The sequence below is a fragment of the Eptesicus fuscus genome, chromosome 1 (genome assembly GCF_027574615.1).
Source record: "Eptesicus fuscus isolate TK198812 chromosome 1, DD_ASM_mEF_20220401, whole genome shotgun sequence".
Lineage (NCBI taxonomy): Eukaryota > Metazoa > Chordata > Mammalia > Chiroptera > Vespertilionidae > Eptesicus > Eptesicus fuscus.
This window is the reverse complement of record NC_072473.1, coordinates 53,336,378-53,354,382: the sequence shown is the minus strand read 5'-3', so window position 1 is coordinate 53,354,382 and position 18,005 is coordinate 53,336,378. Positions and strand designations below refer to the sequence as shown.

Here is an 18,005-nt window from a genome sequence, read left to right as displayed (position 1 = left end):
CCAGATTTATAGTGCTATCCAAAAGAACTTTCCGTGATGATGGAAATGTTCTACATCTGCACTGTCCAATGTGGCAGCCACTAGCTACACATGCCTAATGAACATTTGAAGTGTGGCCAGACAACTGAGGAGCTAAAGTTTTAATTTAATTCAAATTTGGTCACATGTGGCTGGTGGCTACTGTATTGGGCAGTGCATGCCTCTAGCACAGAGTAGCCACAATCGAAGCCACAATCTTTTATATTACAGACTAGATCATCAGGAACTCTAAGACAATTATGCCCACCCTATAAAGGTCAATGGATGATGCAAAGATCTTGTATTGGTCCTTTTACATGTCCTTCTTTTAAGGTTCAGTCTCTTTGTTCCTGGTTTCCAGATGGGTTAAAGGATGGATTATCATATGGAAAAAACAAAACAAAACAAGGTTGCTAGAAAGCCTGTCTTTCCGGGAAATGATGGTACTCAAACCAAGCCATGTTGAAATTAATTTCTAATCCCAACATCCTCACTTGACATTTAATAAATTAAAATCCCCTATCAGTCACCCCACTAGCCCAGTACAAGCTTCAAGGATGACAGAAGTAGTACACAAAGTCAACAGAATTGTATAAACATCTTATGAAAATGGTCTTGGCTATGAGCCAGCATTGTTCAGTTAGTTGAGTTGTTTGTCATAAATGAGGTTTAGGCCCAAAGAAAACTTATCTACTTTCTTGTTTACCATAAATGCCTCTGGGACACCCTAAATCCCTATCCAGATCCCCTTTATCACTCAGAAGGTTCCTGACTGTGCCACATAGCCTGCTAAATCTATAACTCACATAGATAGGCATGTGGTTATGCAATTTTCTTCAAGAGTAGGCTCCAGAATGTCCAGCTCTAGTGTCCTGTTGATCTTCCCTGGCAGCATCAGGCCGATATGACAGCATATGTGAGTCGAAGAAATAACAGCTGGCCCCTGGGAGAAACAGTGAGACATGAAGCACAAATATACACTTAATACAGATAATAATAAAGTAACATGAAAAATATGCTAGTTATGCCTGTTATAAAAACCCATGACTAGCTCCTCTTTTTCATATGGGCGCCAATGTGTGGAAGTATACATACCTATTCTCTTGTCTTTCCTTCCTCCACCTATTTCCTGTTCTTTCATGTTTACTTTCTCTGGTCTCTGCTTAGTCTTGCCTTCTGCCTCTGGCAGTCTCCACTGATGATCCCCTTCTTTCCCTGAGGTCATTCTTATTAGCATCCTTTCACAAAGCCATGCATTCAGTTAATCGACAAATGGTATCAGGCCATTAGTATATAAATTAAAGTGAAAGGACAATGGTAAGATATGTACACATATAATACCTTAATAAAAAAATTGGGAAAAAAATAAAAATAAAGTGAAAGGAGGTTTAAACACAGTCCTATTTACTTGTAATTGTGGTCTGATATACCAGGTGACTTTCACCTATCTTTTCATTCATTACTGGGGTATTTTTCTCTCCTCATTGAGCATCATCATCTCAGGGTTGGCCTCCATTAATTGACTTTTCTCTTGAGAATGGGTCATCTTTTCTCAATTCTTTATCTATTGAGTGATTTTAGAGGGTTTCCTGGACATTGCGAATGCTGTTATAGAAACTCTTGATTCTGTTATATTCCTCAAGAGTGTGGATATAGTGCTGTCTTTGGCAGCATATATACTAAAATTGGAACGATACAGAGAAGATTAGCGTGGCCCCTGTGCAAGGATGACATGCAAATTCGTGAAGTGTTCCATATTTTTGAAAAAGATAACAACAACAAAAAAAGACACACACACAAGAAAAGAGTGTGGACATAGGCACCCTGGCCAGGCCTGGCTGCTCAGGTGTGCACCCCCAGGCCCACCCCATCTCCGTGCTGCCTGCAGGCTCTGGACCCTGTGGCCAGCCCTGGTCAGCTCACCCTAGCAAGGATCTACAAAAGGGGGGGGGGCAATCTGTTTGGGCAGATTTGAAGAGTGGTACTAAAACAGGAGCTGAAAATATTTTTTTTTTTTTTTATTTTTTATTTTTTATTTTTTTTTTTTTAAATTTCTTTATTGATTAAGGTGTCACATATTTGTCCTCATCCCCCCCTTCCCATCCCCCCCCTCTCCCCACGCATGCCCCAATCCCCTGTTGAACTTAACCGTTGGATAGGCTTATATGCATGCATACAGGTCCTTTGGTTGAACTCTCCCCCTCCCCCCACCCTCCCCCTACCCTCCCCTATCCTCCCTCTGAGGCCCGATAGTCCGATCGATGCCTCCTTGCTTCTGGTTCTGTTCTTGTTCCTCAGTATATGTTGTTCATCATTTCCCCTAGATGAGCGAAGGAGCTGAAAATATAATGGTGAACAAAACAGTTGGTTCCTGCTCTCACAGAACTTAAAGTTTAATGAGCAAGTAACAGATAAGTGTTAAAACCAGTTTGAGATATGGTGCTTTTAGCAAGGCCTCAGTTTCCTTCCCTCAGCCCTTGTCTTTTGGAATGCTGCTGCTTTCATATTTTCATACATTTAGCATTTGGGGCAATGCTAAATTTCACCACAGTTTTATGTGTTGCTGCCATTTATGTTTGTTATAAGCAAGTTCATGCTCTGAATCTGAAGCGAAATATATTACCAGGTTAAACAAGGCTGGCCTCATACTCTGATTGCTGAGTTGTTTAGGACTTTCTTTTTGTGGAAAACTTCCAGAAAACAACCTTTTTGCTATACATATATGTGGAGCTGTGCTAACTTTTGGTATAGGCTCATTGTATATGTTTGTTCAGATAGTCCTTACCTACTAAATGTAGCCCCAAATTCATGGCAAACAAATCTTCTGGATCAGACTACTGCTGGTCATTTGATGTGCAGTAAGCACATTTGGCATGCTTACTTGCTCCTCATCCCTGTAGAGTGGCAGTATTGACTCAGATGTAGTACAGAAACTCCACTGGAACCCCTAGGACAAAGGCCATGTGCTTCCTAAGATCACTACTGCAGAAGAATGGCCTATGTCATATTTTTTCCTTTGTTTTTTTTCCCCCTGACTTTTTCCATGATTTTCAGAAAATTTCTTTGCAGGTGGAAGCCAATTTACATGGATTAACCCTCTATGACAGTGATGGGCAACCTTTTGAGCTTGGTGTGTCAAACTTTGCCAAAAAACTGAGCATAACTCGGGTAGTTTGTCACTTTGAGGAAAAAACATTATTTCACGATATTTATAGTTTAAATAACATAAATGTATAATTGTTATATATAATTGTATTTAATAAACCAAAAACTAAATATTTAACTTACCTGCTTAGTGACTTCTTTGTTCATCCATCAGTCGGTTTCTTTTGTTGGTCTTGATATTATTTAGCTTGTGTGGGGTGCCGTGAACTAAGATAAGTGAGGGGGAGGGGGAATTCTTTAACTAACCTGCCTATTAGTGACTTTTTTGTTGCTGAATTTCATTGGCTAAATCTTCAATTGAAAGTTGGTATTTTGTACACTTCAGGCCCAAGCAAGCGCTACTAACTTCATCTGTCAATCTGTTTCTTTTGTTGGTTTTGATATTATTTAACGCTGAGAATAAGGCCTCACAAAAGTATGTAGAGGAAAAATTGTGAGTAAAGCCATTGCTATATTTTTCAGGGTGCTAAAAGTGTCTGGTAGTCGGTTCCAGGCACTCCAAATTTCCTGTTCGTAGTGGCACTCCTCTTGATTCTCCAAGTGGCACCTTTCCAGATTCTCAAGCTTTGACCTCAAGTCGACAAACACCTGAGCCCAGATACTGTCTTGAAATTCTGCAAGTTGCATCTCCAAATCATCAATTTGCATCCATTGGAAACCATTTAATTCCAAACTACTATAGACTACTACATCAGGATACTTAATTATTTTCATGGTCTGTTCTAGACTTCTAAATTGACTAAATCTATCACTAAACTGGTCAAGTAACGAGTCTAAAACATGCTGGTACTTCATATGCAAGAGTTCCATTTCATTTTGTACAGCTGTACTGGCCTTCTCAAAATACTTTGTTACTCGAGAAAATTCTTATAAGTTTTAGTTTCTACATCTCGCTTGAAAATTTTAACTTTACTTTCAAAAGCTTTTATGTATCAAAACATAACGTCAATACTTTTGCCCAAACCTTGTAACTTTAAGTTCAGTTCATTAATATGAACAGAGAGATCTGTAAAAAACATCAGGGTGTTGACCCACTTATCATCATTAAGCTGAGGAAAGTTTCCCAGATCCTTATCATCAAGAAATACCTTAATTTCTTCAAAGCACTCCACAAAGCGCTCAAGAACTTTGCCTCGGCTCAGCCATCTTACATTATTGTACATCAGCAGTCCACTGTAGGTGGAATCAACCTCCAGTAAAAGTGCCGAAAATTCTCGCTTGTGAAGGGGACGAGCAGCTATTAAATTAACTATTTTTGTAACAACTGACATTAAGTCGTTTAAGTCGGTGAATCCTGCCTTGGCACATAAAGCCTCCTGATGGATAATACAATGAAAAGGCACAATCGGATGTCCAATAGCTTCTGTAAACAATTTGACAAATCTGACTTTTCCCCCCACCATATTTGGTGCCCCATCTGTCGTCACTGACACAACTTTAGAGATATCAATGCTTAGGTCACGAAATGTTTGTATAACAACCTTACATATTTCGCTTCCTGATTTACTTGTTGACACTGATACTAACTTTATCAACTCTTCTCTCATTGTGAGACCATCAGAATATCGACCAATAATGGCCAACTGAGCATGTGATGTGACATCAGTAGTTTCATCAAGAGAGATCGAAAAATATTTACACTTCCTTATGTCTCTCTTTAATTGATGTTGTACGTTTGTGTTCAGTCTCATTATTCGCTCTTTTATGATATTTCTACTGAGTGGTAACTCAGATATTCTCTTAATAATTGCATCTTTATTCTGCATATAGTGAAATAGAACTGGTGCACATCTTAGGAGAGTTTCTTTAATAAATTCTCCCTCACTGAGTGCTTTTCCATGCTGAGCTATAGAGTGAGCAATGCTCAAACTTGCAGGTGTTAAATTTGTAGAGCCTTTCATAAATTTAAGGATGGAATTAGATTGGCTCTTATAAAGGTGTAGCTGCCTGGAAATGTATTCCTTTCTTTCATCCTCACTTTTTTCCAAGAGCTGGGAATGATTAGTTTCAAAATGTCTATTTATTTTTTAAAAATATATTTTATTGATTTTTTACAGAGAGGAAGAGAGAGGGATAGAGAGTTAGTTAGAAACATCGATCAGCTGCCTCTTGCACATCCCCTACTGGGGATGTGCCTGCAACCAAGGTACATGCCCTTGACCGGAATCGAACCCGGGACCCTTGAGTCCGCAGGCCGACGCTCTACCCACTGAGCCAAACCGGCTTCGGCTCAAAATGTCTATTTATATTCCACGTTCTGCTTACTACCATTTCAGTACATAGAACACAAAATGATCTGCCATTTTATTCTATAAAGCCGTACATCTCGGTCCATGTCTCTTGAAAGGGTCGGCCACTGCTACTTCCACTTCCTTTACTTAACCTTAGTTTTTTATTTTTTGGGTTCTCCATCAGGGGGGCAGTGACAGAAGATAGAATTATAGATAGCTTGTTAGGACTGCAGGCAATTAGGGGTTAACTAGCCTAACCACAAAATGGTGCATATAACTGTCTTTCAGGAAAGGGCAGGGTTAATAAGCAGAAATAGGGGTTAATAAGGATGCACAACAGTAATAGTGGTGAAATGGAGTCTGCACTATGGAGCAAGATGGTGTTCCTTATGTGAATTAAAATGGCTGCCGCTATTTCTAATGGCGGGAAACGGCACCCATAGCACGCCACAAACCCTCGCCTCTCCCAGCCTCCCCCTCACTTATCTCAGTAATGATGGATTAGAAATCCATGACACCCCAGAACAGTAGATAATAGTTGCTGTGGTTAACTGTTATTTGGTTACTGGTAATGGCAGGGCCCCCAGAGATGCGTCCCCCGCTGCGTTCTGCTGCTCCCTGCTCTGCCGGCAGAAGTGAGGGCAAAGATCCCGGCTTAACTGGAAGTCCCAGAACTAGACGCTCTGTGCTGGACTTCTGTTGTTTTGGCCTACAGACCTCCGGCACAGAGTGTCTAATAGGGGAGGATGAAACATTTGCGACTAGAGTCTTGGAGTTAGAGTGTAACTCCAAGACTCTAGTCGCAAATGTTTCATCCTCAGCATGTGGCCGCCTCAGCAGCCGCGTGTCATCAGAAATGGCTACGCATGTCAGTGCTGACACGCGTGTCATAGGTTCGCCATCACTGCTCTATGACATTGCTCCTTGTCCTATTAACAGTAAGTGAACACACCTACTTTCCAGAGATTTATGATTAAAAGATAAAATATTTCTGTGATGATTATGATTCTCAGGGATTGGGAAAACATTCATAAGTTACTTCTTCTGCTCTGAAATTTCCCATCACTTAATCAAGGCTGACAGTGACATTGATGGGTCCTGATAACCAAGAGACATGAAGTAAGCCATTTTATAAATTATTTTAAAGGATAGCTTAAAGAGGATCATGTAAAACCATTTATGCCTATACTTTTTTATTAATCCCAGAAAATAAAAACAAAGGACTATATCTACACTAATAAAAGAAAAAGATGCAAATTGACTGTACCTTTGTGACGCCCACCAGCCAATCAGGAGTGAGTATGCAAATTAACCCAACAAAGATGGTGGGTTAATTTGCATACGCAGGCACAGAGCAGCTGGGGGTGGGACACTTGATGTCGTCGCCATGGCAATGACGCAGGTGTTCTGCACTGCCCCAGCCTCTCTGGGCCTCTGGGCAGCATGGGAAGGTCGGAAAGGTGGCTCCGGTCCGGAGCAAGCAAAGGCAGAAAGGTGGCTACGGCTGGAGCAAAGGCAATGCCTGCAGCCAGGGGAAGGAAGGCCCATTCTTACACAAATCTTCGTGCATCGGGCCTCTAGTATATTAATAAAAGAATGTGGCCTTAGCTGGTTTGGCTCAGTGGATAGAGAGTCGGCCTGTATATTGGAGGGTCCTGGGTTCGATTCCAGTCAAGGGCACATGCTTGGGTTGTGGGTTTGATCCCCAGTAGGGGGCATGCAGGAGGCAGCCCATCAATGATTCTCTCTCATCATTGATGTTTCTATCTCTATCTTCCTCTCCCTTTCTCTCTGAAATCAATAAAAATATTTTTAAAAATGTGGATGTATTTGTTTCAGCTGGCAATTCACTTGGTTAGGTTAAAACAGAAAACTTTGCCTTTCCTATGTTGGTGACAGCTAGCTCAAATCTCAGTTCCATTCTTTTAGTCTTAGATGGAAACTGCTTTGAGTCTGCCCTATGCATGTGTGATTCATAGATTTTTGGGGAGAATCTATGGAAATAATTTAGGGCTCCTTCCTCAGGATCTCTTTCTGAGCTACCCCTCACTTTCTAGAGATCATGGTTGTCCCAGGCCCTGTCCTCTGGCTCTTCAGGCTAAAAAGATGAGGATTTCATAATATAGTTTTAGTGACTGCAGCATACCTTTAGGCTAAAGCCATAAAAATGGGAAACTGCTCCATACTGTTCGCTTATTCTAAGTTCCAACTTCCCTCCAATATTTGCCTGCTTTCGATTACTCTCTATCACTCTCTGGAGATTTCAGGGTGTGTGTGTGCGCGCGCGCACACATGCGAGTTGTTACCTATTGAGAGTTTACTCCATTAAACTGAGAATAGAGCCTGTGATACATTCTCAGATGAACTTCATGTTTTTTGGGGAAAATCATAACCCTTACCTTTTCTCTTTTTCACCTTAACATTTCTCTATTATCATTGATATTTCCCTCTTGCTTTAGAGGGGATAAAAAGGCTACTTTGTTTACTCTTTCCCTCTTTTCCCATCACCTCCTTTTTGGGGGCAGAAACTATTATTCATCCACCCATTCACTCAATTATTCAACAAAGATGTATGAGCTAGTCATTGGGGGTAAGTAAAGATGAGACACTACTTCACTGAGACTGTCCTCTCCATGGTTATCAAAGGACTGGCTTCTTATTCACCAGATCAAATAACTTTTTCTCATTCTATGCTCTCTAACTTCATCACTCCATCATCCATTGACTCTGACCAGCCTCTCCTTAAAACTCTCTTCTTTGTCTTCCAGTTCTCTGACCTCATTGATTTCTCCTCTCATTTTCCAAGTGGAAAAATTCTCAGAGACTCTGCCCTTGAATTCTGTCTTCTCTTGTCCTTGGCAGTATTACTCAATCTTAGTGTTTCAACTACCACTTCCACGCCAAGACTCCCAAGTCTTTATCTTCAGCCTTGACCTCTCTCCTGAGATTGGGACTTGAATTTCAGTTGTTTGTCTACACCTGGTTGTGTAACAATCACGTTAAACTGCATGTAGTCAAAATTCAACTCATTATCTAGCCCCTGAACCTACTCTTCCTCCTGTGTTTCCTATTTGGGTTAATTCCTGATACTGGAAGCATATCCTTCCTATATAATAAAGAGGTAATATGCAAATTAACCCTCACACCATCACAAGATGGCTGTGCCCACAGTGGAGGCAGGGTTCCCATAACACAAGATGGCTGTGGGGGGCCTGAGGCTGCACCCTCTGCCCGGTGGGGCTTGACAGGGGACCTCAGGCTATGCCCCCCACCTGGTGTGCACTGGAGGATCTGAGGCTGCACCCCCTGCCCAGCGGGGCTTGATGGGGGACCAGAGGCTGCGTCCCCCACCTGGCAGGGCTTGATGGGGGACCTGAGGCTGCGCCCCCCCGACTGGCACTGGGCCGGGGGACCTGAGGTTGCACCCCCCTCCCTGGTGGGGCTTGACAGGGTTGGGGCCAGCTGGGTCTGGGTCTCGCAAGATTTCAAGGCGAGCACGGGTGGGTGGGGACTTGACTCTGGGTCCCGTGGCACACCCCAGACTCTGACAGGAGGAAGATTTTCATGTACATTTTATTAATTTTCTTTCATCTCTGACACTTCTATTATAGAGAAAGGGCAAATAGCAATATTAAATTATTTCCTCTAATTAATTCCCTTTTAATGTGCATGAATTTTGTGCAACGGGCCATTAGTAATTAAATAAAAGGGAAATTTGTTTGGGTGGGAAGTCTAACAATAGAGAAAGCTCTACAGACCATTCCAATTCTGTGATTAAATTATGTTCCCAGCCCTAACTGGTTTGGCTCAGTGGAGAGAGCATTGGCCTGCAGACTGAAAGGTCCCAGGTTTGATTCTGGTCAAGGGCATGCACCTTGGTTGCGGGCACATCCCCAGTAGGAGGTGTGCAGGAGGCAGCTGATCCATGTTTCTCTCTCATCAATGTTTCTACGTCTCTATCACTCTCCCTTCCTCTCTGTAAAAAATCAATAAAATATGTTTTTAAAAAATTATGTTCCCAGCACAGTGCTAGCATTTTCTTTCAGGGAGATCACAATCACATTGGGGGAGAAAACAATGGAGTGATAACTAGTCCTGACTTTAAATACAGCAGTAACTCAGAGAAAAGAGTGTACATTGATGTAGTAAGAGGCTAAGTTAAGCTCTTCAAAAGGTAAAAGTGGTGTCTTCTGTTTCATGTCTATCCCAACAGCACCATTGTCTACACACTGTAGAAACTCCATAGACTTTTTAAATGATTTTGTAATAATTATTAATGTTTATTGAGTACATAATGTGGGGGTTAACCAAAATTTGATGCAGTTTTTGACCTTTTTCAATCAATCAGCCAACCAACAAATATTTACTGAGTGCCTATTATTTGCAATACACTGTGCTAGGCATTATGGGGGATGTAAGATACAAGAGAAATAGGTCTTAATCTCTTTCCTTAGGGAATTTATAGTGTTGTTGGTAAGATGAGACATAAATGCACACAAAGCTAATTATGAATGTGCATCAGAGCCAAATGAACATTACAGACAATAAATCTGTAAAAAAATTTTAGAGTACAGATAACTGTAAACTGGATGGATGTGGAAGCTTTGTGATGGAGGTAGGACCTGTGCTGGACTTTGAAGGATGGGCAGAAATTAAATAGGCTTGAAGTTCTCATAGTTATTAAGAAGATATACTTCAACAATACCATTTGAGGCTAAAGACCAAACAGATGAAGAACATATAGGCAGGAGTAGGAGTCTTACACTAGAATGTTACTGAGTAGTTGTTAGTGACATTCTACCCATTCCTACCTTATGCACTTTTTTTTGGAGGGGGGGCTTCCTTACTCTCCTTTTTCCTTTTCTGATATTGTTTCCATCTTACTTCCTTTGTGGTGGCATACAGGGCTAAAAGAATCTTCTGTGAGAGACAAATTAAAAACTTGGCCTCCAAAACCAAACTGTCTGGGTTCAAATCCTGACTTTGCCACTTACTACCTGTGTGATTTTTGGGCAAGTTGCTTAATGTGCCTATGCCTTATCAATAAAATGTAGATATAAAAATAGCACCAATGTCATAGGATCATTTTGAGGATTAACTGAGTTAAAATATATAGAGTGCTTGCTTAAAAGAATGTCTGGTACAGCCCTGGCCAGTGTGGCTCAGTTGGTTGGGCATCACCCTGGGCACAAAAAGGTTGCCACTTCCATTCTTGGTCAGGGCACATGCTGGTGTTGTAGGTTTGATCCCTGGTGGGGGACATACAGGAGGTAGCCGATCTATCAATATTTCTCTCTCTCTCCCTCTCCCTTCCTTTCTCTGAAACCAGTAAAAACATATTTTTTTTAAAAGAGTTAGGTCTTTAGCAACCCCTGGTAAGTGTGCATAGACACTGACACACTTAGGTCACACCACTTTTTCCAAGATTGCCCTCAACCCTAGGCAATCCAGAGATACTTTAGTAAAATAAATACAATCACTAACCTAAGTAGATAAGTTGAGTATTTAAAGGACATTTCATCAACAAAGAGAGGGAACTGACAATTTTCAGAAGGGATTTAGTTTAGAGCAGAGACTATCCCAAGGGAGGTGCCAAGTGAAATTAGGGTTTAAATGAACTTCAAGAAGGGTAGAAGTCACGAATGGTAGTAGGCAGCTGAATGGGTGTGTATGGAAAGAGAGTGTCCTCCACAGAAAGGCTGCTCAACTCTGGGTCCACATTCCCTAGAGTACAGACTGTGTATTATGGGTGCTGCTCTCTGGTTTTTCTAACGTTTTTCACACTCGGTCCCACCTCCTGCTGCTTCCCTGCAGTTCCAGGCCTCTGTTCCCAAGAACACAAAACACCCCAGATTATAGGGGCTTTATGATTTACTATTTCCTCAGGATGCCTGAATACAGATTAAAAGTTATTTTCAGTATAGTTGCATAACATTGAGTCTGAGGTTGTGCAACCTCCTTTGGAAAAAATGTAAGGGCAGGAAGATGGATAGGTGTCTGTTTGATTAAGGCACAGTATTGCCTCTGGGCAGGAGGATGAACTAATGAGATTCTTTCCATTTTAAAGATACTAAATCTCTATCTCATTTTTTTCACTCTGGACTCATTTTGGCAAAGAATGAACCTGGAAAAGGAAACCCAGAGAGGAAAATGGGCATTGCTCACATCAAGTTCTTTTTTTAAAATATATTTTTATTGATTTCAGAGAGGAAGGGAGAGGGAGAGATAGAAACATCAATGATGAGAAAGAATCATTGACCGGCTGCCTTCTGCACTCCCCCTACTGGGGATCAAGCCTGCAATCTAGGCATGTGCCCTTGACTGGAATTGAACCCGGGACCTTTCAGTCCCCCTTTCAGTCCGAAGGCCTGTGCTCTATCCACTGAGCCAAATCAGCTAGGGCACTCACATCAAGTTCTGATATTACCTGTTTGCCAAGAAATTTGACTCAGCTACCTTTTTTTTTTTTTTGTTAATCCTCATCCGAGGATATTTTTCCTTTGATTTTTAGAGAGAGTGGAAGGTAGGGGGATAGACAGAAAGAGAGAGAGACACATGTATTGGTTGCCTCCCTCATGGCCCCTACCAGGGCCAGGGATCGAGTCTGCAACAGAGGTACATGCCCCTGACTGGAATCAAACCCATGACTCTAGTTCATGGGTCAATGCTAATCCACTGGGCCAAACCAGCTAGGGCTCAGCTATGTGTGTGTGTGTGTGTGTGTGTGTGTGTGTGTGTGTGTGTGTGTGTGTGATAATTGCGGTACAGAGGATAACTGTGCCTTGTCCACTTGTCCAACATCACTTGGTAACTCTGAAGCCCTGTGCTTCTTGTGAAAAGCAAAAAGTGGCGCATAACAGCTGGTAACAACTGATTTGGATTTAATTAGCCCAGTACCTTTTACTCTCCTCTCTCCACCCTATGAAATTTTTCTCTTAAAAAAAAAAAAGCCAGATATTTACACCTTATTGTGAATTTAACTTGCACAATTCTAGGGCTATTTGATTTTAAGCCTTACTCCTTTACTTACTTTTATATTCAACTTCTCACTTTCTATGAAACTCCCCCGCCCCCAGCTATTAAACACAGTTAAATCTCTTCCCTCATTAACAAACCTTTGACAATGCATTGCCACCTAGCATTCCTCTTTTAGGCAAGTTTCTCAAACGAATGGTCATGGTCAAATGGTCGCTACTAGTTGTTTTCACTTCTCACCCCTGATTTAGTTCTTTTTTTCCCCAATTTTTTTATTGGTTAAGGTATTACATGTGTCCATATCTCCCCATTGCCCCCCCACCCCACTCCCATACATGCCCTCACCTCCCAGTGTCTTTCGTCCATTGGTCATGTTTATATGCATGCATACAAGTCCTTCAGTTGATCTCTTACCTCCCCGCGCCCCCCAGCCTTTCCACTGTAACTTGACAGTATGTTCGATGCTTCTTTGCCTCTGTATCTATCTTTTTGTTCATCAGGTTATAATGTTCTTTATACATACCAGAGAAAGAATTCAGAGTAATGGTTATAAGGATGCTCAAACGGCTGGATGACAAATACACACAACTCAATGACAAATACACACACTCAATGAGAATTATAAGGAGCTGAATGAGAATGTCACCAACATGAAAAGGAACTAAGAGGAGATGAAGAATGACATACCTGCAATAAAGAACACAATGGAAGGCTTAAACAGTAGACTATTTTAGTTCTTAATTCACCACCATCTGGGTTCTACCGCCAGTGCTCTACTGAAATTGCTCTCATTTAGGTAATTGTTAAATCTAATGGAGTCACGCAGACCTTATCTTATTTGACCGTTCTACTATATTAAACACTGTTAACCACTGACTTGCTGCTCTTGGAAAAATTTAAACAATTTTTAATTTATTGATTGCTGAGAAAGAGAGATCAATTTGTTGTTCTACTCATTTATGCATTTATTGGTTGATTCTTATATGTGCCCAGACTGAGGTTTGAACCTGCAACTTAGGCGTATAGGAAAACACTCTAACCAACTGAGCTCCATGGCCACAGCAGAAACATTTTTTTTATCCCTTCCCTTCAGCTCATTAACTCTTGTCTCCTTGCCTTCTCTTTCTAACTCTGACCACTCCTTCCTGGTTTTCACAAGCATCTCTTCCCGGGGCCTGCCTGCCCTTTAATTTTTTTCTCAAAGGAAAATAGTAATATATATATTTTTCTGATTAAAAAAATAACATATGCTTACAGTTTTAAAAATTATAAATAAAAACATAAAATCCAACTGAGATCCCACTACACAGAGGTAACCACTGACAACATTTTGATTTATATCTTTCTAATCTTTAAAAATTATAATATTCAGTAATACAAATACTATCATATTACAATACTTTTACCAGCTTTTTTCACTTTTTCATGAGCATCACTTCATACCAACGAGCATAGAACATTATTTGAAATGGATACATAGGAGAATCCCGAATTTGGCCACTTACACAAGAGACTGAGTTTTATTTATTTATTTTTAAAATTTTATTTTATTGCCCAGCTGGAGTGGCTCAGTGGTTGAGCATCGACCTATGAACCAGGAGGTCACAGGTTCTATTCCGGGTCGGGGCACATGCCCGGATTGCAGGCTCCATCCCACTGTAGGAGGCGTGTAGGAGGCAGCCAATCAATGATTCTCTCTCAGCATTGATGTTTCTATCTCTCCCTTTCCCTTCCTCTCTGAAATCAATTAAAATATAGTTTTTAAAACAAGATTATAAAAACTAAAATTTAATTTTATTGTTGACAGTATTACAGATGTCTCCCATTTTCTCCCTTTTTGCCCCCTCCATCCAACCCCCACCACACCCCAGACCTTCCCATGCTATTGCCTGTGTCCATGGTTTATGCATATATGTATATATGTTCTTTGATTAATCTCTTCCTGTCCTCCCCCCACCCCCACTGAGATCTGTTATTCTTTCATGCCTCCATACCTCTGGACATATTTTTTGGGGGGTTTTCATATATATGTATTTTAAAATTTATCTTTATTGTTGAAAGTATTACATATACTTTTTCCCCCCTTTGAGGCCCTCCACCCTGCTCCCCCGCAGGCCTTCACCTCATTATTGTCTGTGTCCATGAGTTATGCATATAAGTTTTTTGGTTAATCTCTTCCCATTCCCTCCTTCCCCCTTCCCTCTGAGATTCGTCAGTCTGTTATTTTGCTTAGCATAATACTCTCCAGGTCCATCCATGCTGTATCAAAGAGTAAGAGCTCCTTGTTTTTTTTTAAAAAATATATTTTATTGATTTTCTACAGAGAGGAAGGAAGAGGGATAGACAGTTAGAAACATCGATGAGAGAGAAACATCGATCAGCAGCCTCCTGCACACCCCGCACTGGGGATGCACAACCAAGGTACATGCCCTTGACCGGAATCGAACCTGGGACCCTTCAGTCCGCAGGCCGATGCTCCATCCACTGAGCCAAACCGGTCTTGGCTGAGCTCCTTGTTTTTTGTAGCCACATAGTATTTCATGGAGTAAATCTTTTTTATCCACTCATCTACTGATGGGCACTTGAGCTGTTTCCAGATCTTAGCTATTGTAAATAAAGCTGCTATGAACATAGGGGTGCATATATTCTTTCTGATTGGTGTTTTAGGATTCCTAGGGTATATTCTCAGAAGTGGGATCACCAGGTCAAAGGGCAGATACATTTAAATTTTTTGAAGAATCTCCATACTGTTTTCCATAGTGGCTGTACCAGTCTGCATTCCCACCAGCAGTGTACTAGGGTTCCCTTTTCTCCACATCCTCACCAGCACTTGTTGTTCAAGAGACTGAGTTTTATGACAAAGTGACTGAGATACAAAATCTGTAAAATATAGAACCCACTACTCCTTTGTAAGACCTGTCATATAAACAATTCACAAATTAGAAAAAATGGCTTTTAAATATTACATTGTATAAAATGAACAATTATTTATTTGTAAAGACAAGATTGGTATTCTGGTATCTTTGTGTGATTATCTGATTATTTTCTCAGGATAAATTATTATTATTTTTAAAAATTTTATCTTTATTGTTGAAAGTATTACAGATGTCCCCTCTTTACCCCATCAGGATAAATTATTGAAAGTAAAAATTTTGAGTCAAAAGCTTTCATAAATAACATTAAAATATTTTTAAAATACAAAAATACTTAAACATAAGTGAGAAGAAAATGAAAAACAATTCTCCCTGCTATCTGTCTCCTGTTCTCTAGTTGTGCTCTCCAGAGGCAACCAGTATTACAAGTTTCTTGAGGTCAAAGGATTTAAAAAATACATACTGCCAATTTGCCTCCCAGAAAGATTGTACAGATTTACGCTCTTATCAACTCTGCATGCCTTCGCCAATTTTAAATCCTGTCCTTGCCTCTTCACATTTTTCCTTCAATACCCTACCCAGTGGTCGGCAAACTCATTAATCAACAGAGCCAAATATCAACAGTACAACGATTGAAATTTCTTTTGAGAGCCAAATTTTTTAAACTTAAACTTCTTCTAACGCCACTTCTTCAAAACAGATTTGCCCAGGCCGAGGTATTTTGTGGAAGAGCCACACTCAAGGGGCCAAAGAGCAGCATGTGCTTTCGAGCCGCAGTTTGCCGACCACGGCCCTATGCTGACTCCCAAATCTCTATCTAATCCTAATCACACCCAGTATTTCCAGCTGCCTGCTGACAATCTCCACCTGGATATCATATAGACACCTCAGATTTATCTAAACTGAGCTCATTGTCTCCCCTCTCAAACGTACTTTCTCTAATTCCAATGTTCAGTGTTCCTTGGTGGTGCCAGCATCCACCTAGTTACCTAAATCAGAAACCTAGGAGTCATTTTCAATTTCCTTCTCCCCTCAATAATAGCTAATAGTTACTGAACATTTGCACACATTTTATTTTATTGAATTCTCATAAAAGCTCCAGAAGTAGCTTTTATTTTTATAATTTCCATTTTACAGATGAGGAAAACTGCTTGGATAACTTGCTCAATGTTATACAGCTAGGAAACAGGGCTTTAAACCCACATAACCTAAGTCCATAGCTCATATTCTTAAGCGCTATACTACGTCTACTCAGATACAAGTCCTATCTATTTTATTTCTTCCATCTCAGTGCTATCTCTTCCCTTTTCTCCATTCCCGAAGTCACCACCTATTCCAAGTGTTATTGGCGATGCTCTCATAATTAGTCACATTTGATTCAAATGTATCTTCCATGTTGCCTGAAAAATAATCCTTGTAAAACACAAATCTGATCATGTCTTTTTCCTGTGAAGATACTTCAGTGTCTCCCTATCACCTACATCATAAAGCCAGAGATACTTTGCTTAATAAAGAAGGATCACTCTCATCTGCCCATCCCTAGCCAGCCTACTTCTCTAAGAACTTCCATAACATCCTTTGAATTGATAATTGCTTAAAAATAATCATGCTGTAGCTTATCAGATGACTTTGCATGTTACTCCCTCTGCAGAAAATTATCTTTCCCTATTTCCACTCTGATTTATCCTTTATGTGTTTTCATGTGTGTCAAACTCAGATGTTTCCTCCTCCTGGAAGCCTTCCCTAATTCCTCCAATTATTCATGTCCTATGTGCTGCTTTGAACATTCACTTATTTTGTATTTGTCACATTATATTAGTTTTATTTACTTCTCTCCTTTTCTAGAATGCTAACTCTTTGAGGGCAGTGACTCTCTTATTCAACTCTAGGTTTTTAGTGTTTAGCATGGTGCCTGGCACATAGTAGTTGCTTAATAGATATTGGTTAAATTGAATTAAATAACTTGTGACATTATAGGGCCTTGTACTCTGTTGAAAGAATTTCAGCCATCAGTGATACAAGACATTTTTTTTCTGAGCAGAAGAAGGCAGGTGCAGGGAGGGAAAAAGAATGACCTAAAATCACCACCCTTAATGTGGGGCACTACTCCTTCATGTGGATCATATGTAAGTTAGTCATATATTCATGTTTCTATAGACATTCTCACGTAGACATGTATTCTATCTCCATTATGGGCTGCAAGTAACCTCATAGTGCAAAGTATGGGGTTCTGCAGAGTAGAGATAGAAAGTATGAAATAAATGCCCTCAATTTGCTGAGAAACGTATCTGAATACAGCTTGGGTTCACTTTTATGTGGCCACAAGTTGAGAATGAATATATGCCCAAATTTTCCTGAAAAGTGAGAATAAGAAATCATCTTTCTTCACCCCATCCTCGCTGCTTCCCTGGTACCAAAGATAGCGCTCAACTGCCCATGGCAGGAACTGAAACTATCAGTGGCACGAGAAGCAGGGCTGCGTTTTAGGTTCTCACTACTGTTGTTGGGACCCCACCCTCTGGAGACCACCCTTCTACTTTCACACAAAACCCTGACCTATTCAGGTCACGGGGTTTCGGCTTATCACTGTAGGACCCTAGCGTGCAGGGCAGTGCCCACTGCTGATTGATACATGCCCAGTCTAAGACAATCTCTTGGGTTGAGGAGCAGTAGTACCTCCCAGGATACTGAGTGGCGCCTTCTGGGCCACAAACACCGCCTGGAAGACTGAATGAAGTCTCCG

At 40.7% G+C, this 18,005-nt stretch overlaps 1 non-coding gene and 1 pseudogene across 1 annotated transcript; both read left to right on the top strand.

Moving 5' to 3' along the window:
* Window positions 1-922: 922 nt before the first annotated feature.
* LOC103304362 (DNA damage-regulated autophagy modulator protein 2-like) lies at window positions 923-8,347 on the top strand (annotated as a pseudogene).
* On the top strand, window positions 1,674-1,780 carry LOC114229561 (U6 spliceosomal RNA). Its single transcript, XR_003615578.1, has one exon. It is a non-coding gene; the product is annotated as a U6 spliceosomal RNA (small nuclear RNA).
* Window positions 8,348-18,005: the final 9,658 nt, after the last annotated feature.